General features: G+C 45.4%; 1 long non-coding RNA gene across 3 annotated transcripts; it reads right to left on the bottom strand.

Annotated features, from left to right (window-relative positions):
* Nucleotides 1-553: 553 nt before the first annotated feature.
* Nucleotides 554-26,862, bottom strand: LOC122552409 (uncharacterized). Of its 3 annotated transcripts, XR_015752084.1 has the most exons (7): nucleotides 26,755-26,862; nucleotides 23,551-23,659; nucleotides 20,622-20,883; nucleotides 18,397-18,503; nucleotides 9,115-9,215; nucleotides 7,993-8,562; nucleotides 554-1,071 (listed from the first exon to the last, which is right to left on the bottom strand). It is a non-coding gene; the product is annotated as an uncharacterized LOC122552409 (long non-coding RNA). The 3 variants fall into 3 exon arrangements; XR_015752082.1 differs by lacking the exon at nucleotides 554-1,071 and having other exon boundaries at nucleotides 7,873-8,562; XR_015752083.1 differs by lacking the exons at nucleotides 554-1,071; nucleotides 20,622-20,883 and having other exon boundaries at nucleotides 7,873-8,562.
* Between the last annotated feature and the right edge of the window lie 623 nt (nucleotides 26,863-27,485).

The following is a 27,485-nucleotide window of genomic DNA, read 5'->3' as shown; positions in this document are numbered from 1 at the left end:
TTATTTAGGTAAATCTACTCAGTGTTCCTACTCAGACCAATACAGGCTGTCCCTCCACAGCAGGGGATAATGTTTACTGCTTTATACTGGTTCTTGGGGTGGGGGGGGGGGGGGGGGTAGGGCGCGGGCTAACGGTGTGTGTAACAGTCTGCGAGCATTTATCTGAAATGGCAAAACACCAGTGCAGCCACACTAGGGACCGACTCTGGAAATGTGGGGAATGCCAGAAGGGAATTATTTACCCATCCCACCTGGAAACTGGCCAAACCAGTCAGACTGGGGAGCTGTGAACCTGCTCTGTGTGTGTGTGTAGGGGGGGGGGGAAGGGATTCACTCAGGCATCCATCCTACTGAGACACCAGTTAATTTACTGACAGCCACAGTTGAAGGATTTTTTTTCTCTTTTTCATGCCAAGTAATGAACAATGGTTTTGGCAGCCCATAAAGTTGTGAACATAGAGATCTTAGCTTTGGAAATGTTCACAACATTGTTGAACATGCATAGATTCACACTGGCTACAGACGTTTATGTTCCTTTATTCATTCACAGGATGAAGGTGTCGCTGGCCCGGCAGCATTTACTGCCCATCCCTAATTGCCTAGAGGGCAGGTAAGAGTCAACCACATTGCTGTGAGTCTGAAGTCACAATGTTGGCCAGACCAGGTAAGGATGGCAGCTTCCTTCCTGAAAGGGCCTTAGTGAACCAGATGGTTTTTTCTGACAATCGATTAATGGTCATCATTAGACTCTAAATTCACAAGTTTTTTTTAATTGAATTCAAGTCCCCCATCTGCTGCAGCAGGCTTTGAACCCAGGTCTCCAGAACACTATCTCGAGTTGTAGATTAATTGTCTCGCGACAATATCACTCGGCCAATACTTCCCCACATCGCTGTCCATCTGCACAGAGTGAACAGCGATTTTCTGGTTCATCAGGACTGGGTAATCACACATACGTTTGCTCAATGATTGCAGGAGTTTGATGTTGATTGGAAATTGACATCCATCTCCAAACCATGTATCCTGGGGTTTGTTTCTGGTGATGATTGGAAGCACCATCAGTCTTGTTATCTTTTGGGGATAAAAACAGTTTCAATTAGCTTTCTGTTAAATGCATGACAATCAATTCTATCTCACAACTCTCAGGCAGATTAGTTTCTTTTGAAGGGCTCTCCATCTCCCCAACCTCCTCCACCCTCACCCCCAACAGTACAATAATCTCATAGAGTCTCTTTGTGACTATGAATGAGACAATCTGATCTGCTGCTTCTTTCCCTAATCCTGTGTCAAGTTGGATCTTAAACTCCCCTTACTGCAGTTGTGATCCTGCATCATTGCACAGTGTTGCTCTTATTTCATGTCTTGGCCTATCAGTGTTCATGATACTGCATGTAGTATATGGGCCAATAGTGTAAGAGTTTAGCTCTTTCCTTCCACCAACAGCAATAGAATTGTACTCCAACAAAACTTACAGAATCACGGCCCCGCATATCCCCCAACTTACCTCGTACCATCAAACTATAGTATCAATCCTCATTCAACTGAGAGAATTCAGGAGGCATGTCAGTTACAGCAGCATGAATACCTAAAACTGAGGTGTTAACCTGATGAAGTTCTCAAAGAGGACTACTTGTGTGCCGAACAGCATAAGCAGCAAGCGATAGACAGAGTGAAGCAATCTAGGAAACAACAGAACAGATCTAAGATCTGCAGTCCAACCAAATCCAGTTGTGAATGAAGTCAGAGCACAGCTGGAGTTCTGAGGACAGTTCTCTTCAAGATACTAATAATTTTAAAGAGATGTTTAAAAGGTATGCTGACTTGAGTATAATGGAAGAAGTTGATTGGTGGGTAGCTGATAATGTTGTTTTAATCTGAAGTTAATTTAGGATTAGTTAACAAATAAACACATGGTAGGGAATCCCAGCCCAATGGAGTGCACATCCAGTTCCATGTGGGAAATCCAAGACATTTATTGTGTGAGTGCCAACCACAAGAACACGGAGGTGACAAGGGAAATGTCAAGAACACTCGTTTGACTGCAGTTAAAGTACTGCACACACTTCTGATCCTCACATTCCAGGGTTGATGTGATCACACCAGAGAGGGTACAGAGGAGATTGATCAGAATATTTCTACAATTGGAAAATTTCTGCTCTGAGGAAAGGTTGGACAGGCTGGGGATGATTTCCGAGGAGGATGAGGTGAGATTTAATTGAAGTGATAAAATGCTGGAGAATTGAGTGGATAGGAAGGAGCTATTCATTAACTGAGAGGTCAGAAACTGGAGGATTTAGATTGAAACTAGATTAGATTAGATTACAGTGTAGAAACAGGCCCTTCGGCCCAACAAGTCCACACCGACCCGCCGAAGCGAAACCCACCCATACCCCTACATTTACCCTTTACCTAATACTACGGGCAATTTAGTATGGCCAATTCATCTGACCCTGCACATCTTTGTGATGTGGGAGGAAACCGGAGCACCCGGAGGAAACCCACGCAGACACGGGGAGAACATGAAAACTCCACACATTCAGTCGCCTGAGGCGGGAATTGAACCCGGGTCTCTGGCGCTGTGAGGCAGCAGTGCTAACCACTGTGCCACCGTGCCGCCCACTAATTCCCAGAAAGAAGGGGAAGGGAGAATTCATTTCACTCGGAGATGGTGGGGAGCAGGAACGCATTGATGGGGCAGTAACCAGCATCACATTAGAAAAAAAGGACATGGATGTAACTGAGATGCTGGATCATGCAGGGCTGCTGACTAAAGTCTGCAGAATGGGATCATTGTGATTTATTTAACATTTATCCAGAATATTAAACTCAAGTCCAATTTGAGAATTTATGAACATCACCCAACCTGAATTCCAAATGTCAGAATAAATTTATCAGAAAGTTACAGCACAAATCGAGGCCACTTGGCCTATCCTGCATGTGTTGGCTGTAATAGAATGACCCAGGCTTTACAGCGTTCTGTACTCACCAATGAGAGCAACAATTTCAGATTGCGTACTCTGCCCTCCATGTTGTTATAATCTGTTTTTTCAATGTATTTCTTTGACAGCTGCTCCCCTTGTTTCCTGGTTTCTTTCCCTGCCTTAACCCCATTCCCCATGGCCTTGAGGGACTACCATTTCTGCAATTTAATCTCTTCTGCCTTCCCCCGTGTGACAGACTGTCTTTTTGTCCTTGTCTCACCCCCACCTTGCTCACAACTCGTTACATTTCTGATGGTTCCCAGACCTCTGTGACTTCACAGCGCCCCCTGAGTCAGTGGCACGAGTTTTGAATCCTCTTCCTTATGAGATAATTGGAAATCTTTCTGGCTGCAGTTTCCCCCAGATTTTATTTTGGAAAAAAAGAGGATTTGCGTCAGAGTCAAGTACTTGTGAGCCTTCATCCACAATCCTGAGCACTTAGACATAATATGTGACCCTCCCACAGATGTGCAGGTTTGATGGATTGGCTGTGCTAACATGGCCTGTAGTGTGTAGGTTAGGTGGGTTGGATTAGCCATGCTAAATGTGGGGTTATGGAGGTAGGGTGGGACAGCAGGTCATTGCAGACTCGATGGACCGAATAGTCTCTTTGTGCGCCTAAGGGATTCTGTAATTCTAACGACTTATGATTGTTGTCACAATTTCCTAAGTCCAGGTTCATTCAACTCAGGTACACATGCTGCCTTTTTGTTTCTGTGGTTGCTCACTCAATCCTTTCGTTCTGTTTTACATCAATTTCACACTGTATGTGAGGGTGGGAATGAATCCATAAATATAAATACTCCAACCGAAACATGTCACAAGTCAGGAACTGTTTCTGCTACTAGCATCACTCACAACAGGAAAATAAAGGTTCAGTCAAAAATCTGACAGAAACGCAGTGGTTATTATTCACCAGGAAAGGCTTAACATCTTAAAACTCTTAAGAAAAGAGGACGCTGAGAGACAACTTGGTACAAGTAGGAAGCTTTGTGTCTGTGTTTTCAGAGATTTGAGGTTGAAATCATTGTGCTGGAAGCATGTTTCCTTGCCCCAGGTCATCAAAGGTGCTATCTAAATGTGCATCTTTCTTTCTGCCCATCTGTCTGAGTCAACAATCAGATGGATAGGTAATTGTCTGAGTGTTTTCCCGAATCCCTGATTGTGAGGGGAGGCAGATTCAATCTCAGGTGCCAGCTGCCTCTAGTCCACCCACATGAGCATGTTGAAGAGCATGACAGGAGAATGGATTTAAACCGAGAGTTCATTGCCAGAATGAAATAGGAAGAAGGAAATAAACGGGACTTTTAGATCCCACGGGATAGAGACTCCAGGATTAGTCCTTGTTGGCATTCCCGTAGTCACACGAGGCAGCATTCCATGATGAGAGTTAAATCCGGGTGGCAGTGGAGGGAGCCACTGAACATTAGCAGGTTTAGTTCAAACACAGGAGGTTTGTTCAGTCAGTAACAGTGTGTTAGACATGGAGGTGAAGTGAGCATTGAGGGGAAATGTTACCACAAGTTGCAGATGGATAACTTTCATTGGAACAGGAGGACGCCATTCAGCCCTTCAACACTGCTCTGTCATTCAATAGATCATGGCTTATTTGTGGCCTAAGATGCAATGTTCAAAACTCTCCAAACTCATCAATAAACTCATCTGCAACAGACAAGATCAATATTCAAAAACAAAACATCTGCAAATGCTGGGAAATCAGGAACAAAAACAGAAATTGCTGGAAAAATTCAACAGATCTGGCAGCATCTGTGGAGAGTGAACCTGAGGTTCCAGTGACCAGTCAGGTGACCAGCTGCAGCTGACCATTCTGCCTTTTCTGTAACACTCTCTGGAACAGGTTCTGGTGCGAGGGGAATGAGACTGTCAATAACAACTGAGAAAATAGGAGGATATGCTCAATCAGAATAAAACGTATTTTGGTCTTTCACTTTTAATTCAACTGCAAAAATTAATCATGATCATTTCAGAAATAAGATAATAGGCCAGAAATCAACTCTTCATGTCATTAGATTAGATTACTTACAGTGTGGAAACAGGCCCTTTGGCGAAGCGCCCCGACGAAGCGCAACCCACCAATACCCCTACATTTACCCCTTACCTAACACTTCGGTCAATTTAGCATGGTCAATTCACCTCACCTGCACATCTTTGGACTGTGGGAGGAAACCGGAGCAACATGAGAAAACCCACGCAGACACGGGGAGAACGTGCAAACTCCACACAGTCAGTCGCCTGAGGCGGGAATTGAACCTCTCTGTACCTGTGTCTCACTTGAGTTCACCGAGACATTCATTCAATCTGACCGCTTTATAAACCCTGCCCGGATATTTCCTTAGAGGGCTCAGAATGAAATATTCACTGAATTGTTACTGCGCCACCGTGCCGCCCATTGAGTCTGAGAAACTGTTAATTCTAACCTAGTCCAGCCTACATGTGAATCTAGACACTGAATAACGTGGTTGACTCTGAACCATCTCTTGGGCAGTTCGAATGGATGACAAATGCTGCCCCAGCAAGTGATGCCGTGATCCCACAAACAAACAAAACAAATCCAATCGCTGTGGTTAGTTGTGAACTGCCCGGTGTTATTGGAAGAGGATGAATGGGACGGTTTATGGGGTAAAGGGAGAAGAATGGCATTCAGTGAGGTGATCCTTTGGAGAACTGATGAGCCAATCAGCCTCCTTTTCCGCAGTAGCAATTCAGTGAATATTTCATTCTGAGCACTCTAAGGAAATATCCGGGCAGGGTTTATAAAGACGTCAGATTGAATGAGTGTCTCGGTGAACACAAGTGAGACACAGGTACAGAGAGGTTTTGGGACGGATTAAATTATATTTTATATATTTGCATAGTCATCAACTTTACAGCAGTTAAAACTGGAAGTGTAATTAGAGCAGCAAATAAATCTTAAACATTTATGCATCGAAAGGGGATGCTGGGTAAAGATACCGTGGTTCGTGCTTATTTTATTTCAGGCACACCAGCCTAGGAGCACATCCTTCCTGTATCTATCCTCTCAAGCTCTTGAAGATTTTTGTTCCTTTGAAGTGTTTCATGTTTAGATACTCCAGAGAAGACAGCTTCAAGCTCCTCAATCTCTCCTGCCAGGGCATGTTACTGGCTGCTTCATGGATTGGAACTGGCAATTGAGACTGAAAGGTTACTGTATAAAATATCTTCAATGGTATTAACAGACGTGAGTGGTTTTAGAAAAATGACCTTCGCTTACAGGCATTGAGTGTCAGAGCACTTCCTGTTGTGGGGCATCCTGTTTAGATTCAATCTATTAATAACTGTTAGAACTGACTTGCAGTGGCTCTGTCAAAGTGGTCAGAGCATTATGGCTGTCATCGAAGCTGGTAACAAACTTCCCATGGGTTAAAAATCGTAAATGATAGAGTATTTACGAGGTCTGATAGCACTGTTGGAGTATTGATGTTGTTGTTAATCACATTAATTCGGCTGGAAAGGCTGAATTTATATTGTCTCTTTCTGAATCTCAGGATGTCTCTCTGGGCAATAAGTCTCCAATAAACAGAAATGTGACAATGCACAGGGATCATCTGTTTTGATTTAAATTGGGATTATAGCACTGCTGCTTCACAGCACCAGGTACAATGTTGGAGTCCAGCCTTAGTCAACAGACTGCGTGGAGTTTGCATATTCCCCTATGATTGTGTGTGCCCACTCCAGGTGCTCTGGTTTCCTCCCACAGTTCAAAGATTTGTGGGTTAGGTGGATCAGTTGTGCGAAATTGTCCACAGTGTCCAGGTTTGTGCAGACTTGGTGGATCAGCCATGGGAAATGCAGTGTTACAGGGATGGAGTGCTCAGGTGGGATGCTCTTTGGATGGTTGGTGGGGTTTGATGGGCCAATGCTCTCCTGCCACACTGTTGGGATTCTTTTCTATGATTGAGGATAAAGCAGGATGTCCTTGGAGAAGGAGTATGTGGTATGTATCAATGCTCTCGATGCCTTTGGATAGAGGTGGGCATCGTAGGGGATACAGTGCTTTACCTCCACTGCTTCCCCCTCACCCCGAACTCTACTTTGATTTGGTCCCTTCCCACTCTGTCATTTGTAATGGTTTGCTTTGCCTGTAATGGGCTTTGTTTGTAAACATTCAATTGGTTACACGGGTGGTTTAAGGTGGTGATTATATATTAACAAAACCCAAAATGGCGTAATGATGAACGTGGGAATGTTGCTCAGCTGTGTGAGATAACACTGGAATCAACCAATGAGAAACAAAGAAGTATGTGACCCATTCACACAGCTGAATGATGGGCGGCACGGTGGCACAGTGGTTCGCACTGCTGCCTCACAGCGCCAGAGACCTGGGTTCAATTGCCACCTCAGGCGACTGACTGTGTGGAGTTTGCACGTTCTCCCCGTGTCTGCGTGGGTTTCCTCCCACAGTCCAAAGATGTGCAGGGTCAGATGAATTGGTGTTAGGTAAGGGGTAAATGTAGGGGTATGGGTAGGTTACGCTTCAGCGGGTCGGTGTGGACTTGCTGGGCTGAAGGGCCTGTTTCCACACTGTAATGTAATCTAATCTGTAATCTAAACTAACACTTCTGGGTACGGGAAATGGGGGGGGGGGGGGGGGGAGAAATAGAACACTTCACAGCTCACAAAAGAAGAACTCAAAAGCAGTTAAATCAAATCAATGGTGCAGAAAGGGAAGGAATATTTCCCTGGAGTTTGAGTAACTGGAAAGTGATGGTGTCCGGGAATAGACAGGATTTTGTTTTACAAGGCGTTTGAAATTTTTAAAAACTGTTATATTCAGATAGTTTCATTTATTTTCGTTTAGTTTTATTTACAATATTTTAAAACTCAATTCACAAACCTTGTGTTAAAGACAAATGATAAATAAAATCCATCAAACCGTCCCTCACTGAAAACTGATGTGAAAGTGCAATCTCCTGCAGAATCCCTGCCCTGCTTACGTCTTCCTACCGCGGCTCCATCGCTATATACATACCTGGGAGATAGCAGCATGAGGCCATTCGGCCTTTCAATCCTGCTCCACGATTCAAGGGGAAACAGCTGACCATCCAGCTCAATCTCCTGCTCCTGCTGTGTTCCAATCCCCTTTCATGACTTTACCTCAAACAACTATATCCAAGTCCTCCTTGGGCTTCACTGCCTTTTGTTCCAGTGGTGTTGCTGTGTTACTGTGTGGGTGTAGGCAGGAGTAATGTGATGGTGCTGGCTCCTGGAGGATACACTCAGCGTCCCTCGTCATCCTGCAGTAACATCAATTGGGTTTCAGCAACTCGAGATAGAAACAGTTTCCAGGATATGGGCATCACTGGCTCAGCCAGCATTTATTCCCCATCTCTAGTTACCCTTGAGAAGATGGTAGTGAGCTGCTGTCTTGTACAATTCACAGTCCATTTGGTGCAGAGAGACCGACAATGCCGTGAGGAGAGTGTTGCCGGATTTTGGCCGAGTGATTCTCCATCTTTGGTTCTTCAAATTCTGCTTAACTTTATCACAATCTGCTCATGATTTTGAGATTTCAGTCTGCAAACCTTCACCATATAGCACCCTGTATAAAGGAATATGTACAGATTAGAAATTCAGAGCAGACAATTCTATTTTCTCTGGAATATATTTTTCCTCATTCTTCCCCTAAAGCTGTAACCGTCCAGCCCACCTACTCTCTCCCACCGTTCTGACTCTACTACCCTCTAATTTACACCCTCCCCATTCTCATGGAGTTGTTGATAAACAGATCCATGCCACCACTCCCCATCCCTGGTTAGACTCTGCACCCTTTCTGGGTTCACTTCCTTTCCTTTCAGTTGCTGCAAGTCAATAATGTAACAGCAGAATGAAACAACAAGAAACAGAAAGGGAGATGGCAGATCCTGGACAGAAGAGGAACCTTCAGTCTGGGAGAATGGGTCACATCCTTCTTTGTTTCTCATTGGTAGATTCCAGTGTTATGTAACGTTGGGAATGTAACTTGGTCCTATGTGGTGTGGTGACACTTTGACCCCCCCAACAAATCAATACTACAAGAACGTTCCTCCTCCAGATAATGACAGTGTGAAATACTTTCCATTAGTTACCCCAAAGCACACGCTCCAAAACTCACCCACATTCTGGACTTGTGCAGTACCAGGTTTCCCCACAGACGTGTGGTCCCTGCCTCGGAATTTGGGAAATGCAGTCTTCATGCAGGCACTGGAGCCCTGTCTGTGGAACATGAATGAAAAGTGTGGGATGGAGGATGTTGTGTATCGGATCCCCATTCAGACACACGGGACATGTGGGCTGTCACTGGGATTTACTGAGACATCCGCTTAGACAACCTGGTTTCTGACGCAAGGAACATAGATTCAGCCAAATGGGGGATAGCAAGTTTAATAAGGCGCAGTAGGTTTTAAGAAGAGGTGGCTCAGTGGCTAGCACTGCTGCCTCACAGCGTCAGGGACCTTAGACGACTGTGTGGAGTTTACACATTCTCCCCATGTTTGCATGGTTTCGTGCAGTTCTCCAGTTTCCTCACACAGTCCAAAGATGTGCAGGTTAGGTGGATTTCCCATGCTAAATTGCTGACAGTGTCCATGCATGTGCCGGTTAGACAATTAGCAATGGGAAATGCAATGTTACAGGGAACGGGTGGGTCTGAATGGGATGTTCATCATAGGGTTGGTGTGGACTCGATGGATGAATACCTTATTTCTGCACTATAGGGACTCTATTCTATTCTCATGAGGAAGAATGTACTTATCTCGATGTGTTGTGAATCTGTGGAATTCCCTATTCAAACTGCGGTGGATGTCGACGACAATGAGACAATTTAATGAAGAGATACAGATGTTGAATTTGCAATAAGATGAAGGATGAGAGAGAGCAGGCGGGAAAATTCATCTGAGACCGATGTGAGCTCAATCATCACCATATTAAATGGTGGGGCTGGTTCTCCAGTGCCCAGTGCTTATCTTCTTACGGTAATAACTGGAAAGCTGAATCCAAAAATCACCACCTTCACCAAAGGAGATTTTCGCAAAATGACAGATAGTCAGGTGGATTAGCGTTCCAAGCTTAGATAGTGAGGAAGTGTGTAGGAGATAATGATTTTGCAATTTTAAACTGAGGGGAGACAGTGATTGATGGTTTTAGATTGCATCGTACATTCGCAGCGTCCAGAGTACGCTGTTGTGAATATCTATCCTGTACTTTATTGCAAAGCCAAGGTCACTGACAATGAAAACCATAACACCCAGGAAACATCGCCTCATCTCGTAATCTGATAAAAGACTTCTGATCAGTCTGGTTGAACTTAGAACACAGGTGGAAAGCTGGAAGATTAGATCCACTCCCAAGATCCATTGCTTAAACAAAAGGAGACTAAAATAGGATGAGGCAGGAGTTGGCGAATGTAGACTGGAAACAAAGACTTTATGGTGGGAAAGTTGACGGTTAGTGCGGGAATATCAAAGCAATTTTTGAAGTGCTCAGCAAAAGTATATGTCAGGGAAAAGAAAGGACTGTACGACAAGGAATAATCTGCCATGGGTGGCTAAGGAAATAAGAGTCCATCAAACTGAAATAGAATGCATACAAATTGCCAAAGACCAAGGAGAAACAAGGAGATTAGAAAAACTTTAAATATCAACAGAAAGCTAGATGGGATTTGGGGAGAAAAGTGATGAGTAGCTATCCCCAGGGCCAGAATAGCAGTTTACACGACGAGAGGGGAACCTATTGTGTGGGGAACATATGGTCTCTGTACTTGTTGAAGCACTTAACTGTTACCATAGAGATAATCCTGATCAAATTAAAAATCACAGCACACTCCAAAAGCTTGTACTTCCAAATAATCCTGTTGGACTATAACCTGATGATGTTTGTTTTTTAACTTTGTCCACCGCGCTCCAACACCGGCTCCTCCACATCAGAACCCTGGTAGACAGCCCCATTGAAACTGAAGCGCCTGTCAGATACTTGAGGGAGGCACGGGGGTGTGGGGGAGGGGTGTGTGGTTTAACCACAAAGTTCTGAACTGAACTAGACTTTCTAACTGCCGTTGCCATGGTGATAATACTGAGAGACAGTCTCTATTCAAAGTCACAAACCACAAAGGTACAAGAATGGGAGCGGCACATCGGACAGGCGGGGAGTTACCTGATTCTGCCTGGAGGTGTTCTGCATGTACACTATCCAGGTAACTGCCATGTCTCATCAATAAAGACTCAAAGAAGACCTCTCAGAGTTCTGTACCTAGTTATTGCTATCCAGCAGGGTTCAGCAATATGAGGACACAGCAGTCAGTCTTCACAGTGGAGGATACGAAGAGCATGGCAGTGATTGATAAGGAGACTAAGGAAGGTGACGACCGAGATAATAACCATTATCTTGAAAGAGTTACAGCTGGGCAAGCTAATGGAGCTAAAGGTAGACAACACTCATTGCCCTAATGTACTACATCCCAGGATACCAACAGAGTTAGTGGGAGAAACAGCAAATGCACTTAGAGACAAAGAATCCGACAGCAGAGACAGGTCCTTTGGTCCAAACTGGCGCATGCCGACCAGAATGTTAACCCACGCTAACCCCATTTCCCTGCAATTGGCCCATTTGCTTCTGACCCTTTCCTATGCAGGTATTTGTCCAAATGTCTTTTACCTGTTGAGAGTGTTCCTGCCTGAACCACTTCCACTGGCAGCTCATTCCATATACATACCACCCTCTGTGTAAAACAATTGCCCCTCAGCTTCCCTTTTATGCTTTCACCTCTAACCTTAAACTGATCCAATCAAGCCGTCCAATCCTTGAGTTCCTGGGAAAAAGATTGAGTGCTTTCACCTTATCCATGCCTCTCATGGGCTTATACACTTCTAGAAAAGAACCCCCTCAGTTTCCTTTGCTCTAAACATAAAATCCTCACTTGTCCAACCTCTCCCTATAGCTCAGACCCCTGAGCCCTGGCAACATCCTTGTAAATTGTTCTGCACTTTTTACAGGTTAATAACTGAAACCTACATTACATTCATCATATTTCCAGTATTTCCCCACGGTGCTGGAACCGACGTGACAATTCCAATGGATTACAATCCATGATCGAGAACGAACTCTTTATAACAATCCCGTTTTCATAGTGCTTCCCGTGGTGTAGGTATCCTTGTGTCTTTCTGGTTGCATGGTTAATTAAAGACTTGTCCTTCTACAAAGCAAAGTTGTGGCTTAATTGTTCCTGGGAAATGTGCCGTGATTTTTCAGACTTTCAAAAACAAATTAAACCTCTCTCCACACTCCCCACACTAACATGGACTTGGCTGTGTCTCAGTACTTTTGCAGTCACACTGAGATTTGAAATATTCGCCCACGGGCAGAATACTCACCTTTCCTTCCTTTGAAAAGGCCAATGATATTCAGAGCGGCACGGATCAAGTAACTATCACATCTGAACATGAAGTTCAATTTGAATTTCTCATCCGCAAATCCACTCTTTCAGTACCATACAACAGAGCACACAATTAACCACTGTTAATGCAGGATGGAAATTCATAAGACAATTGTAGTATTAAACTGTAGCTTCCTTGTTCCCCCAAAGCCTCAGTCTCACAATTTCTCTCTTCTGTGAACTGAAATCCAAACCAATTCCCCCACTCCTTTCCTCCACACCCAGTTCTCACACACTCTCTCTTCGAATTCAGTTTCCTAGCTCCTGATGAGAACTATCCTGCATACACTGCTTCCTGCACACTCTGGCCAAGACCCATCTTATTAAAATGAGCCAAATTAGAATTCTAATTGCAGGCCCATCCTTGTCCCTTTCCATAACAACCCTGAACCTTCACAAAAGAGTTCTGATAACGTTCTGCAAAACGCTGCACTACTGATAGTCTGATCACATGTCAGAGTAGCAAGAAAAGGGGCCATTCCCCTGGGTCCTGCTCCCAGAGGGATGAAGCTGCTAATGATAGATTAATCCCTTACACCCACAGCCTCCTTCCCAGGCGCTGACCTGTGCTGGACACAGTCCCACAATTGGCCAGCACTGCACCCTAACACTGGTCTCCCCTCCTACTGCACGCCCTCCCGATCATACAGGAGTCTGGGTGATTGACAGCAGCTGCTGCCCAATATATCAGAATCCCGACAGTATGGAAACAGGCCCTTCGGCGAAACAAGTCCAGACTGACCCTCCAAACAGTAACTTACACAGACCCATTCCCCTAACTAATGTAACTAATACTATGGGCAATTTAGAATGGCCAATTCACCTGCCCTGCACATCTTTGGATTGTGAGAGGAAACTCGCTCTGACACGGGGAGAATGCGCAAACTCCACACAGACAGTCGCCGTGGCCGGAATCGAACCCGGGTACCTAGTGCTGTGAGGCAGCAGTGCTAACCACTGAGCCGTCTCTATCGACGGGAGGGGGCGGGGCTGGAGGACTGGGACAATGGGATTGTTAACAATGAATGAATGCGGAGGACACTGGGGGATGGACAGGTCAGTGAGGAACAGGAGCAGTGCAGCTGCAGGAGGGGATCCTGGACAAACTGAGCAATGGGAGAGTCCGACAGGAGAGAAACTACAGGAAGGTTCTGTTTGGAGGCTCAGGCAGGGACAGCTGGGAGACAGCATGGCCTGGTGGCTTGGACAGGGTTACTAATCTGCCTCTTCAAAGATGCTGTCACTCTACTCTGAACCTGATCCTCCTAGTCCAGAGGTAAGGACACTTACACTATTTCCTGGTGGGCAAGGGATGCAGGGACTGCCTTTCTAAAGGGACTCACCTGTGTTGGTGACTCAATGCAGAGTCACTGACAAAATGCTGGTGTACTTGAACTTCATCCAGATTATTAACACCTATAATTGGGCAACGCAGACCCCAATGTACAGAGTTAAATCCTGGATACTAATAACACTTTTGTGCATGGGAAATCATACGTCATGAATCTGACTCGGTTTTTTTGAAGAAGTAACAAAGAGGATTGCTGAGGTCAGAGCATGGATATGATCTACATGGACTTCAGTAATGTTCGAAAAGGTTCCTCATGGGAGACTGGTCAGCAAGTTTAGATCGCATGGAGTACAGAACTGGCCTGAAGGTCGAAGGCAGAGGGTGCTTTTGAGGCTGGAGGCCTGTGTCCAGTGGGGTGTCACAAGGATCGGTGCTGGATCCACTACTTTTCACCATTTATATCCATGATTTGGATGTGAACATAAGAGGTATTGTAAGTAAGTTTGCAGATGACACCAAAATGGGAGGTGTAGTAGACAGTGAAAAGAATATCTCAGAGTACAAGAGGATCTGGATCAGTTGGGTGAATGAGATAAGGAGTTCAGTTTAGAAAAATGCAAGCTGCTGCATTTTGGAAAAGCAAACTTTAGCAGGACTTATACAGTTAAAAGTAAGTTCCTGCGGAGTGCTGCTAAACAAAGAGTCCTTGGAGTGCAGGTTCACAGTTCCTCGACAGTAGAGTAGCAAGTAGATAGGATAGTGATGGCAGCAGTTGGTCTGCTTGCCTTTATTGGTCAGAGCATTGAGTGTAGCGGTTGGGAGGTCATATTGTGGCTGTACAGGACATTGATTCGGCAACTTTTGTAATATTCCATGCAATTCTGGTCTCCTTCCTATCAGATGGATGTTCTCAAACTTGAAAGGGGTCAGAAAAGAATTACAAGGATGTTGCCAGGGTTGGATAGGCTGTTTTCGCTGGAGCGTCAGAGGCTGAACGGTGACCTGAAAGAGATTTTTAAAATCAGGCCGGGCATGGATAGGGTAAATAGACAAGATACTTTCCCTGCGGAGGGGGGAGTACAGAACTAGGGTGCTGAGAGGGGAAGGTAGGCAGAGAAGGGGTGGGCGGAGGGTAGGAGAGTGTGGATGGATCGAGAGTGTTGGGACAGAAATGGGTGGGGACAGAGAGGGGGATAGAGAGGAGGGGAACAGACAGGGGGATCAGAGGGGGTGACAGACCGACGGTTGGGGGGGGCGACCGACAAAGAGGGGAACAGACTAAGGGGGGGCAACCAATGGAGGGGGGAAAGAGACGGGTGTGCGACCGACAGGGGGCGACTGACAGAGGGGGGACAGACAGAGGGGGCAAAAGATGGGGGCAGACCGACAGATTGTGGGACAGACCAACGGGGGAGGGACGACCGACGAGGTGGGGGAGCTGACAAAGGACTGACCGACAGAGGGGGGGAACCAGACAGGGGGAACAGAGAGGGGGAAGATGGAGAGTTATTTAAAAGATCTACAACTCAACCCTGTTCGTGTTTTCTCCTCCTCACCTTAATTTCCTCTGAAGGGCTCAGAACAACTGCATAGTTCCTGGAAAGTGGAGTTTCAGGGAGATCAGGTGCTGAATGTGGCATTTGGGACACTGGCCTTTAATGAAATGTGCTGGTCAATAAATGGACTCTGGTTTGATTCCACTGTCTGTGTGGTATTTGCACATTCTCCCCGTGTGTCTGCGTGGGCTTCCTCTGGGTGCTCTTAATTTCCTCCCACAATTCCAAAGACATGCAGTTTAGATGGATTAGCTTTGGGTAATGGTAGGTTACAGAGTTAGGGTGGAATACTGTTCCAATGGTTGGTATGGTCTTATGGGCCGAAAGGCCTGATTCCACACTGTGAGGATTCTGTCACTGAGTATAGGGGTTAGGAGATCACGTTGTGGCGGAATAGGGCATTGGTGAGGCCAGTTTTAGAATACTGCATTCGATTGTGGTCTCTTCATTTCAGAAAGATGTTACCAGAATAGGACTCAACCTCTTAATGGTAAGTTCTTGGGAAGTGTTGACAAAGGGTAGGAGTTGAGAGATCATGTTTCGGTTGTACAGTTTATTGGTTCGGCCACTTTTGGAATCCCCAGACTGCTTTAAATTCCAGTCTCCCGTTACAGGAAAGATGTTGGGACACTTGCAAGAGTTCAGAAAAGTTTTACCTTGTGGTGCCAGTATTGGAACATTTGAACCATAGGAAGAGGCTGAATAGGCTGAGGCTATTTCCCTGCAGCACTGGACATTTTAGGTGGCTTTATCGAACTTTATATAATTATGAGGAGCAATGATAGGGTGACTACTCATGGTTTCTTTTTTCCCAGGGTAGGGGAGACCAAACAAATGTGAATCTTTTTTCCAATATGGAAATGACAAATTCTAGAGGAGAGATGGCAATTTTAAAGGATGTGAAAACCGAAACAACTGAAGATGCTGGAAATCAGGAAGAGAAACAGAAGTTTCTGGAAAAGCTTAGCAGGTCTTACAGCAGGTGCGAAAATAAATTAGAGTTAACGTATCTGAGGAAGGGTGACCAGACCAGAAACTTTAACTGATTTTCCTTCACAGATGCTGCATGACCTGCTGAGCATTTCCAACAACATCTGTGCAAGTTTAAAGGAAGTTGTTTGGAGTATATACCTGAGAGTAACTTTAAAAAGTGCGAGTCAGACCACATCTGGAGTAATGACAGAAGTTTTGGTCCCTTTATGAAAGGAAATACTTCATTTCATCAGAGGCATTTCACAGAAAATTGACTGGGATGATCCCTAGTTTGCAGGGATTATTTTTTAAGAAAAGACTGAAGAAGTTGGGACTCTCCTCACTGGATTTGGGAAGAATGAGAGGGGATCTCATTGTAACATGCAGGATACTTAAGGAGTTTGACAGGGTAAATACTGAGTGGATTAGATTAGATTAGATTAGATTAGATTACTTACAGTGTGGAAACAGGCCCTTCGGCCCAACAAGTCCACATTGCCCCGCCGAAGCGCAACCCACCCATACCCCTACATTTACCCCTTACCTAACACTACGGGCAATTTGAGCATGGGCAATTCACCTGACCTGCACATCTTTGGACTGTGGGAGGAAACCAGAGCACCTGGAGGAAACTCGCGCAGACATGGGGAGAACGTGCAAACTCCACACAGTCAGTCGCCTGAGACAGGAATTGAACCCGGGTCTCTGGCGCTGTGAGGCAGCAGTGCTAACCATTGTGTGCCACCGTGTGATGTTTCCCATCATGAGGGAGTCTGGAACCAGATTCTGAGTCAGTCACGGAATCATGGGTTCTGTTTTGGATTCGTCAAGTTTAAGGCAACACCGACACGAATCAGGGATTTCATTAGCAATGGAGCTGGAATGAGGTGGAGATCAGCAACATTTTAAGAGATTGGGATTCCTGGTGTTTGTGATTGTGTAGATGTCTGATCAGAAGGTCACCTTGGGGTCAGATATGAGAGCAATATTGTGAAGAGTGCGGTTCTGCCTCAGACAGATCCCAGGGAGAGGGAGGGGCTCAGCAGTAAGGGAAAGTAATTTGTAATAGCAACTGAAGGCAATGGGTTTAATCATTGCAACGTTCCTTTGTAGGAAATTGCAGCCAATCGCGTAGTGGGAGTTTGATGAGCAGTTTGATAACTGAGTAATGGAGAGGGATGATGGGGAGGGAGAGCTGGGCATTGTCAGTGTACATGTGAAACCTAACACGGTGCTTTTGGACGATGTCACCTCCTGGCAGTGTATAGGTGAGAAACAGGACGGACCAAGGCGAGATCCTTGAGGGACACCAAATATAAGGAATTCAGAAAGGAAAGAGAGAGTCGGGATGGAGCAGGTTTTCCAACAACGGTGGGGTCAAATATTAGTTTGTAGCAGAATGGGAGAGATGGACATAACCAGAAAAGACAGACAGGTAGAACAAGGAACAATATGTGATTTGGTGAGGGGGAGTAATGAGGAGGAGGAGCAGCCCAACTCCAAAAGCACTATTTCTACATTCGTGACATCACCCAACTCCACCCTAGTCTCAGCTCATTGACCGAAATACTCGTCCATCCCTTCATTATCTCCAGACTTCATTATCCAAACACTCCTGGCCAGCCTCCCACATTCAACTTACATGTAATCTCAAGAGTATCTAAAACCCTCCTGCCCAAGTGCTCACTTGTACCAAAACTTGTTGATCCATCAAAAGGCTCCTATTAACAAGCAACAATTTCAAATTCTCACCCTTGATGTAATTCCTGGCTGTGAACATCCCTGTCTCCCTGCACCACACAACCTGTGAGACCCCGACAACTCATTTTCTTTCAGACTCCCAACGATGTGTTTATTCATTGCTTCAACTGTCCAGCTGTTTCTACTGTTGCCAAGGCAACACGGTCTGGAATTCCCACCCTAACGCCCTCAGATCTGCTTTCCTCCTTTATGGTATTCCTGAAAACCTGCTTATTTGGCAATTATTTTGATCACGTGACCTAATATCCCCATCTGTGGCCTTTTGTCAGAAGTTCTCAATAGTATTTCTGTGGAATTATAAACATGTTAAAAAAAACTGTTGTTGATTTGCACATACATTGTCAACTCTTCACTGTCGCTGGGTGAATAATCTATAACAGCTCTTACCCAACCACATTGTGGGAGCACATTCACCACACGAATTGCAGCTGTACAAGGAATTCAAACATCACCTTCCCCCCAGGTAATGGGGCTTTGGCATTGATCACTGGTATCTGTGGAGGGAGAAACACACAGTTGATATTTCAGGGAGTGCAAAATGCATTATAGGGAGGGAAAATGGTGCAGAATTTGGATTTTGAAATTTGTGTTTTAAGATGTGCACTAAGTTCTATAAAACCTCTTATCCCATACCAGGAAAATTTCCTCCTCTTCCTGGTCTATGTCCTTCCTTTCCCCTCCCCATCACCTTCACACATTTCCAATGCCTTGGTCACAACAACAGTGTGCTGTCAGTGAAGTTTATCATGTGGTTGAGTATTGTTCCGCCCCTCATTCACTCCGATTGGTTGAAGGACCAACTAGCACCTCGAGCCCCCGTTCCCCCACTCTTATTGGTCGTGCGCTGACATCAATAATTCGAAGCCCATTGTAGGCTGGAGCATGCTCAGTGCTTCCTGCTTTTGCTGCTGTTCATCAGGTTTGAGAGAGAGAGAGAGAGGGCTCATCCCTGTTTCTCCTGATGTCAGACAATAACAACAACTACCTGCATTGTATGGAGCCTTTCACATTGACAAATCTCCTAAAATGCATCACGAATGATGGAAAAGTTGATTAAAGAGAACGATTTTAGATACATCCTTAAGGCGGACAGAGGGGGTTCGGGAGGATATTCCAAAGGTTTGTGTCCTCGGCAGCTTCAATCGTGGAGTGATATAGGTGGGCAACAGCTTACAATGGAGACAGTGGCTAACCATAGGTTAACAACCTCATGTCGTAGCCCCCTACCCCACACACCAGGCCTTGTTCTCACAGCCTGCCATTACACACTACCTATGGTTAGCCATTAACAGTCTCCATTAACAGCTAGTCACCCTCCACCAGCCAGATGGTAATCCTTTATCCAACTGTTCCTCTCACTCTATCCCCACCTATCCTTTACTCCTTTTATCCTCCCCCCACACTATTTTCTGCACACAAACTGACTTTTATTCTCAGTAACATCTGTTCTGAGGAAGGGACACTGGGTCTTAAACTTTAACTCTGATTTCTCTTCACAGATACTGCCAGACCTGCTGAGCTTTTCCAGAACCTCCTGGTTGTTGTTTCTGATTTACATCTTCCGCAGTTCTTTTGGTTTTAATTTACCGGGAGTTTGTAATTCAGGTCCAACAGCCTCTGTCCCAGTCTCTGCTGTCTCTCCCAACCCCAAACAGTGACACTGCACCTGCACAGCTCATGGACAGGTGTTGTCTTGCTGGCCACACCCCTCATTCAATCCCATTGGCTGCAGGACCACACAGACTCTCCTCCCATTGGTCTGGAGCTGCCGTCAATCAGCCGGACACCATTGTGATGAGAGTGGAGGGCTCATCCCTCCCTCTGCCCTGGGATGAGCTTCATCATTCACAGAGAATGGAGCAGTATCACAGAGCACAGGGGCTGGGGGCTATTCAGCCCATTGGGGCTGTACTCTCTCCCTCTGAAGATGCTGCAAGTCTGTCCCAAGTCCCCTCCCATGTGCCCACAGCCCCCCAAATCTTTCCTTAAAAAGTAAAATTCCAAGTCTGTTTCAGAATACCTGCTGAATCTGTGTTGTTCAGACTGTTCCAGATGCTCAGAACTTTGAGTAAAATAGTGTTCACATTTTCACCTTGTATTATTTGCCAATTACTTGAATGTAGTTACTTAAGATTGTGAAAGTGTTCACAATTCCTCTCTCTCTGCAAATTCAAGACCTTGGAACCAAATCTGCACCAGATCAAAATCACTGCTTCACCTTCTCAGCTCCAAGGATAATTATCTGTGCTTCAGCTAGCTCTCCATACAATAGAGGAATACATCTTAATTTATTCAGATCAAAGAAACAGACCTTCTGTCCAATTCGTCCGTGCCAACAAGGAATCCTAAACTAATGGATTCCCATTTACCATCTATTGGCCTGCATCCATCAAAACCCTTCCTATTCATGAACCCAATTGGAAGCCTTTTAAATGTTGTGATTTTATCAGCCTCTACTACTTCATCTGGTAGCTCCTCCCATACACACACCACACTCAGCTTGAAAACGTTGCCACTTAGATCCCTTTTAAATCTTTGCCCTCTCAACTTCAACCCATGTGCTCTAGTTTTGGACCCACCTAACCTGAGGAAATAGGACTCCGGCTGCTCACCTTATTCTCACTCCTCGTGATTTTATAAATCTCCATGAAGTCACCTCTCAGTCTTTGACTCTCCAGAGAAAATAGCCCCAGCCTATTCAGCCTCTCCCTGTAGCCGAAATCCTCCAATCCTGGCAACGTTTTTGTAAATCTCGTCCAAACCTTTTCAAGTTTCACAACATCCTTCCCAGAACAGGGAAATTCAGACTGAAAACAGAATTCCAGATGTGGCTTAATCAACGTCCTGTCCAGCCACAGTATGACGTCCCAGCTTCTGTATTCAATGCATTGACCAATAACGGAGTGTGTTAATGGAGTCCCATTTGCCAGCGGTTCACCCTTATCCCTCTAAAACCTTCCTCTTCATATACACAATCAAATGCCTTTTAAATGCTGCAATTGTACTAGCCTCCACCCCTTCCTCTGGCAGTTCATTCCATATTTTCAATGCCCTCAACATGAATAAGATGCCCCTTAGATCCCTTTTAAATCTTTTCCCTCTCACCTTAAGCCTGTACCCTCTCGTTCTGGACCCACCGAACTTGGGAAAAAGTCCCTGACTGCGCACCTTATTCATGCCCTTCATGATTTTATAAGATCACCTCTCAGCCTCCAACTCTCCAGGGAAAATAGTCCCAGTCTATTCAGCCTTTTCCATTCGCTCAAACCGTCCAACCCTGGCAAAATCCTTGCAAATATTTTCTGAACCCTTTCAAGTTTCTCAACATTATTCCAAGAACGGGGAGATTGGAACTGAAAACAGAATTCCAGACGGGCTTTCATCAGTGCCCTGTCTTGCCACAATATGACGTCACAACAGCTGCATTCAATGCATTGACCAATAACGGGGAGCGTACCAAACACTGCATTCACTACCCCGCCTACCTGTGACTCGACTTTCAAGGAACTATAAACCTGCACTCCAAGGTCTCTTTGTTCAGCAATGTTCCCCAGGACTTGACCATTCAGTGTATAAGTCCTGCCCTGATTTGCCTTTCCAAAATAAAACAGCTCACATTTATCTAAATTGAACTCCGTCTGCCATTCCTCGCCCCAGTGGCCTATCTGATCAAGATCCTGTTGTATTCTGAACTAACCTTCTTCACTGTCCACGACACCTCCAATTTTGGTGTCTTCTGTAAACCTACTGACCATATCTCATATATTCACATCCAAGTCATTTATCTAAGGACCCAATATCCATCCTTGCAGCACACTGCTGCTCACAGGCCTCCAGTACGCAAAACAACCCTCCATCACCATCCTCTGTCTCCGACCTTCAAGGCAGTTTTGTAATGGCTTGCTCTCCCTGCATTCCATGTTATCTAACCCTACTAACCAGTCTGCTTTGTGGAACCTTGTTGAATGTCCATATAAACAACGTTCACCGCCTGGCTTAATCAATTATCTTTGTCACTTCAAAACAATCAGTCAAGTTAGTGAGACACAATTGTGCACGTACAAAGCCACATTGACTCTCCCTGTCATTCCTTACCTTTCCAAAATAGATGGATATCCTGTCCCTCCGAATCCCTTCCAACAACTTGCCTGCCACTGACTTCAGGCTCACTGTTTTCTTGTTCCATGGCCTCTCCTTAACAGTTTTTAAAAATAATGGCACCTCACCTGTCGCTATCAACGATACAAATATCTCAGGAGAGGCCCAACAATCACTTCCCTAGATTTCCAGAAAGTTCCAGGACACACCTGAGCAGTTTCCAGGGCTTTATCCACCTTGATGCGATTTAAGACATCCAGTACCACCTCCTCTGTAACATGGATACTTTTCAAGTTATCACTGTTTATTTCTCCAAACTCTTGAGCTTCCATATACTTCGCCAGTAAAAATGACGTGAAATATTTGCATATCTTTCTCACCCGCTGTGGTTCCATAGACAGCCTTGTTGACCTTTCAGGGTTCCTATTCTCTGGTCCAGTTAATCTTTTGTCTGTGATATATTTGTTTAATCTCTTTGGATTCTATTCCAGGACATCCCAGAAAGGCCTACTTCAAGGACCGTAATTTTCCTCTGACTTGATCAACACAAACCCTCCACTTCCCGCACCTCCGCCTTTACCCCACCCCTCCAGCCACAATAAAGAATATAACCCTGCGGTCTTCACCTTCCACCCACTAATCTCCAGATACAGCACATTAACCTCTGTTATTTCTGCTACCTAAAGTCAGACTCCACCACCAGAGACATACTTCCCTCCCCACCTCTATCTGCGTTCCGCAGAGACCATTCCCGCTGCGCCTTCCTTGTACGGTCCACTCCCTCCCACCAACCCACGCTCCACACCCTTGACCCTCCCTTGCCGCCATGGGAGATGTAAAACATGCGGCCACACCTCCCTCTGACATCTGTCCAAGTTCCCAAAAGGAACTTTTCACATCAGGCAGAGATTTGCCTGCACATCCGAAAACCTCATATACTGCATCTAGACACTATGGGAAGAAGGGCTTATGCCCGAAACGTCGATTCTCCTGTTCCTTGGATGCTGCCTGACCTGCTGCGCTTTTCCAGCAACACATTTTCAGCACTGGGGAGAATGTGCCAACTCCAACAAAGACAGTTGCTCGAGGCTGGAATGAAACCCAGGTCCCTGGTGCTGAGGAAGCAGTGCTAACCACTGAGACACAATACTCTGGGATCTTTGGTGCTGATGCGCTGCCCCACTGATACCTCAGTCACTCACCCTGCCTCATTTCCTAAGAGGCAGTGATGACGGAGTGAAATTATCGCTCGACAGTTAATCCAGAGACCCAGATAAGGTTCTGGGGACCCGGGTTTGAATCCCATCACGGCAGATTTTGGAACGTGAATTCAATAAATATCTGGAAAAAATAATCTAGTGACAACAAGGATTCCACTGTCAATTGTTGGAAAACCCATCTGGTTCACTAATAACCTTGAGGGAAGGAAAATGCCATCCTTACCTGGTCTGGTCTGCATGGGACTCCAGACCTATAGCAACATGGTTGACTCTTAACTGCCCTCTGGGTAAACGCAGCAATAAATGCTGGCCGTGCCAGTGACAGCCTTATCCTGTGAATGAATAAAGAAAACAGATCAGGTTTTGTTCCTTCTCAAGTAGGTATATCCTACAAACTGATTCTGAAATGTTCCCGTACACACTGAGCAAATACCTTTCCATCCAAGCCCTGAACACCACAGCACTCCGAGGCTATGTTGGTAAAGTTAAAAACACTTATCATTGCATCCATAATATTCTTACAGATAACTGACGTCTCCTAGTAAAATTGTGTCTCAATTCCCCGCTGACTATTGGGAGAGAGTCTATAATACAATCCCATTAAGATGGTCATCCCTTTCTTATTTCTCAGTACCAACCAAATAACTTGCCTGGATGTACTCCCAGGAATATCCTCCCAAAGCCCAGCCATAATGTTATCCCAAATCAAAAACACCTCTCCCCTGCTCTGTTGCCCCCTTTCTATCCTTGCTATAGCATCTATACACTGGAACATTTAACTGCCAGTCCTATCCATCCCTGAGTGAAGCCTCTGTAATTTCTGTAATATCCCAGTGCCATGTTCAAAACCATACCCTGAGCCTACCTCCCTGACTTGTAAGGCCTCTTGCACTGAAATAAATGCAGTGCAACTGGTCCGTCGCACCTCATTCTGTGACTTGCTCTTGCCTGCCTTGACAGTCTGACTGATGAACAGTACCAGCCTCGGACATACCTCTTTTCTCACTATCTCTTTAGGATTACCCCGACTCCCTCACTGGTTTAATGCCTCCCGAGTGGCACTAGCAAATCTCCCTGCTCGTCAGGACCCCATGCTTTCCCCTTCCTGTGCCATTGGTACCAATGTACAATGACCTCCCACTGGTTATTTTCCCTTTTGAAAATACTCTGCTCCCTCAGAGACATCCTTGACACTGGCACCAGAAAGGCACCACCCCATTCTGATGTCTCACTGTCAGCTGCAGAAACAGCATACTGTGCCCCTGACTAGAGAGTCCCCTATCACCATCGATCGTGTGGAACTGAATATACCTCATATTATGTTAAAAGCCAGTCTCAGTACCAGTAACTTGACTGTCAGTGATACATTCCCCTGAAAGTCTATGACCAATTACATTTTCTAAAACAGTATACTTGTCTGAGATGGGGATAGCCACAGGAGGCTCCTGCAGTACCGACCTACCCCTCCTAGCTTTCCTGGACGTAACCCATCTACCTGACTGTATCTGCAGTATCCTGCATTCCTGACACTGCCACCTATAACACCCCCCGGCTCCTGTCAATTCCTCACTGCCTTTAATCACTCCTCCACCAATCCATGCGATCCAAAAGGATTTGCAATCACACTTGCTACAGACATAATCATCAGGATCATTGAAACTCTCCCTAATCTCCCACATCCGACAGGAAAAGCACGCCACTCTACAACAGGCCATCTCTCCGCCTTAACAATCTACAGACCAAGACAAAGGCACAGTCTTACTGCTCGAAAAATACTGCCCGAGAATAACTTAATGCTTTCGGTTCATATCTTAAACATTTAATCAAGGGACCGTAAGACATTAAAAAGAAATCCTCACCTTACTCACGATTGTAGATTGAATAAAATAAAACCGACTAAGATTGATATTTGAAGAGACTGAAACTCACTGAGCTGATCCCCGGCTCGGAGTACTTCCAAGGGTGAGGTCTCTCTGAGGGCAGCTGTGAAACGTCTCTGTTTCTCTTCTCTGCCCACTCCATTTCCAGAGAGGTTTTTAACTTCACAGCAAGTCAGCTCAGAGAGGTCACTGCTTGGTTTTATTCACTGGGGGTTGCCTTTGCTGCCCAGACCAGTATTTCTTGGCCACCTTTACTTTCTTGGAGAAAGTGGTGGTTAACCGCCTCCCTGAAATGCTGCAGTCCATGTACACCACAGTGATGTTTGGACAACAATCCCCCTGTGGCCCCACATCCCTCCCTGTCTCTGTAATCCCCCTCCGGCTTCAGAAATTACATGTCTGTGGCATAAGATTTTTATTTGGATTCATTTTTGTTTAATAACCCCCCCCCCCCCCCCCAAAAAAAGTGAAATATTTCGCTCCCAAACAAATTTCTGTTGATTGACCTTTTGGAGAGGCTGACACACGGACGTTGCAGTATTTTATCTCACATTGTACACCTCGAATGATGGAACTTTCTTTTAAACATTGCTAAAAGGGAGGCAATGGCTTAATGGTATTCCTGCCAGATGAGTGACATGTGCAATGTTCCGAGGATTAGGGATAGAATCCCAGCATGGCTGATGGTGGCATCGGAATTCAATACAATCTAGAATGAAAAGGCGAATGATGACCATGAAACTATTGTCAACTGTTAGAAACCCACCTGGTTCACTAATGTCCTGTCGGGAAGGAAACGGTCATCCTCACCTGGTCTGGCCAACATGTGACTCCAGACCCACGCAATGTGGTTAACTCTCAACTGCCCTCAGGAAAAATACTTTTAAAACTGTTAACAAATAATCCGCAGGTATCACTTAAAAACTGGCTGTTCACATTGGGACCATGTGAATTTCTGAACGGCCTGAACTAAAACTGAGTTTCAGCCTCACCTTCTCCCAGTCTCACATCAGTCTGTTTACACCCAACTCCAGAACACTCTCATTGAGCCAAGCAGCCCTCACAGTGCAGCCCTGTCCTTTTCATTGTCTGCTCATACCTACATTGCCCTCAGCCTCCTGTACTGTTCGAATGCATCTCAATGGGAGCTCAGTGAAGCACCTCATCTTTCAATTCAGCCCTTTGTAACCCCAGAGTCATCCAGCAGTTTCTGGATGTACAGACAGTTGTCAGAAGCTGGAACATTCCACCTGAAAAGGTACTGGAATTTGAGTCCAAAAGGATTTTTAATGGGAAGTTTGCAGGTCATTGAAGTTTACAGGTTAACATCATGAAGTGGGTGATTGGGTCTAAATCTGAGAGTACTTACAAAGAGACGAGGTGTAATTTGGATAAATCTGTGCTCCCTTGCAGGCCAATATCTCCTTCCTCAGCTGCAGGGCCCAGAACAGAGCACACACCCAAAGAGTGATCCAACCACGAATTTGTCCATCTTTCTGCTTAACAAAAATATTGGAGATATCTTCCCACAAACAGAACAGACAAACCTTTCTCCTTCCACAGTTAACTGCCAATGATATTCAGATCCCGATGACTCCATTGACTGTAAAAACTGCTTTTGAGATCCCAGCCTCAATTATTCTGATTTAATATCCTATGAAATGAATTCACAAAACAAAACTCACAGTCAGTACAGGAAGAATATAAAGACATACTTTTTTCCTGGTATGTGCTTGATGTGTAAATGCCTCTCTTCAAATCGCACACCGCCACCTCCCCCCTCCCCCCCCCCCCAAATCCTCGGAAGGGGACATGCACATGCGCCTCACTGTACCTTACCCCCAGTTCAACTAACCTGCAGATCTTTGTACTGCAGGAGATAGGGGTTAAAGAGGAAATCATCGGCAGGGACAGAACCCAAAGACAGACCGGAACATTTGGAAAGACAAAGGAGTGGATTACGATCTGGCTGGGAGGGTGCGTAGCTGTTAATGGAGGGGACAGGAACCTGTGTCTGGCAGCATCTCCGTGGAGGTGGTGGAAATGGCGACTGATGATCGACGTTCTGCTGCAAAAACAGACCCCGAGCTTCCAGCTGCCTGCCACTTTAACACACGAGCCTGTTCCGTAGCCAACATCTCTGTCTCATGCTTACTGCAGTGTTCCAGTGAGGCCAGAACATACAAAGTGGCCCCGTATTTCAAGGACTGCAATTTCCACTCCCATGTGTCACTACCATCCACCACATCTCCTCCACTTCCCTCACGTCTGCCTTTGA

The sequence above is a fragment of the Chiloscyllium plagiosum genome, unplaced genomic scaffold, assembly GCF_037043375.1.
Source record: "Chiloscyllium plagiosum isolate Xiang-an unplaced genomic scaffold, Cpla_swu_hap1 HiC_scaffold_29, whole genome shotgun sequence".
NCBI classification, from domain to species: Eukaryota; Metazoa; Chordata; class Chondrichthyes; order Orectolobiformes; family Hemiscylliidae; genus Chiloscyllium; species Chiloscyllium plagiosum.
Note: the sequence above shows the minus strand (reverse complement) of the source record. Positions and strands in the feature narration are given on the sequence as shown.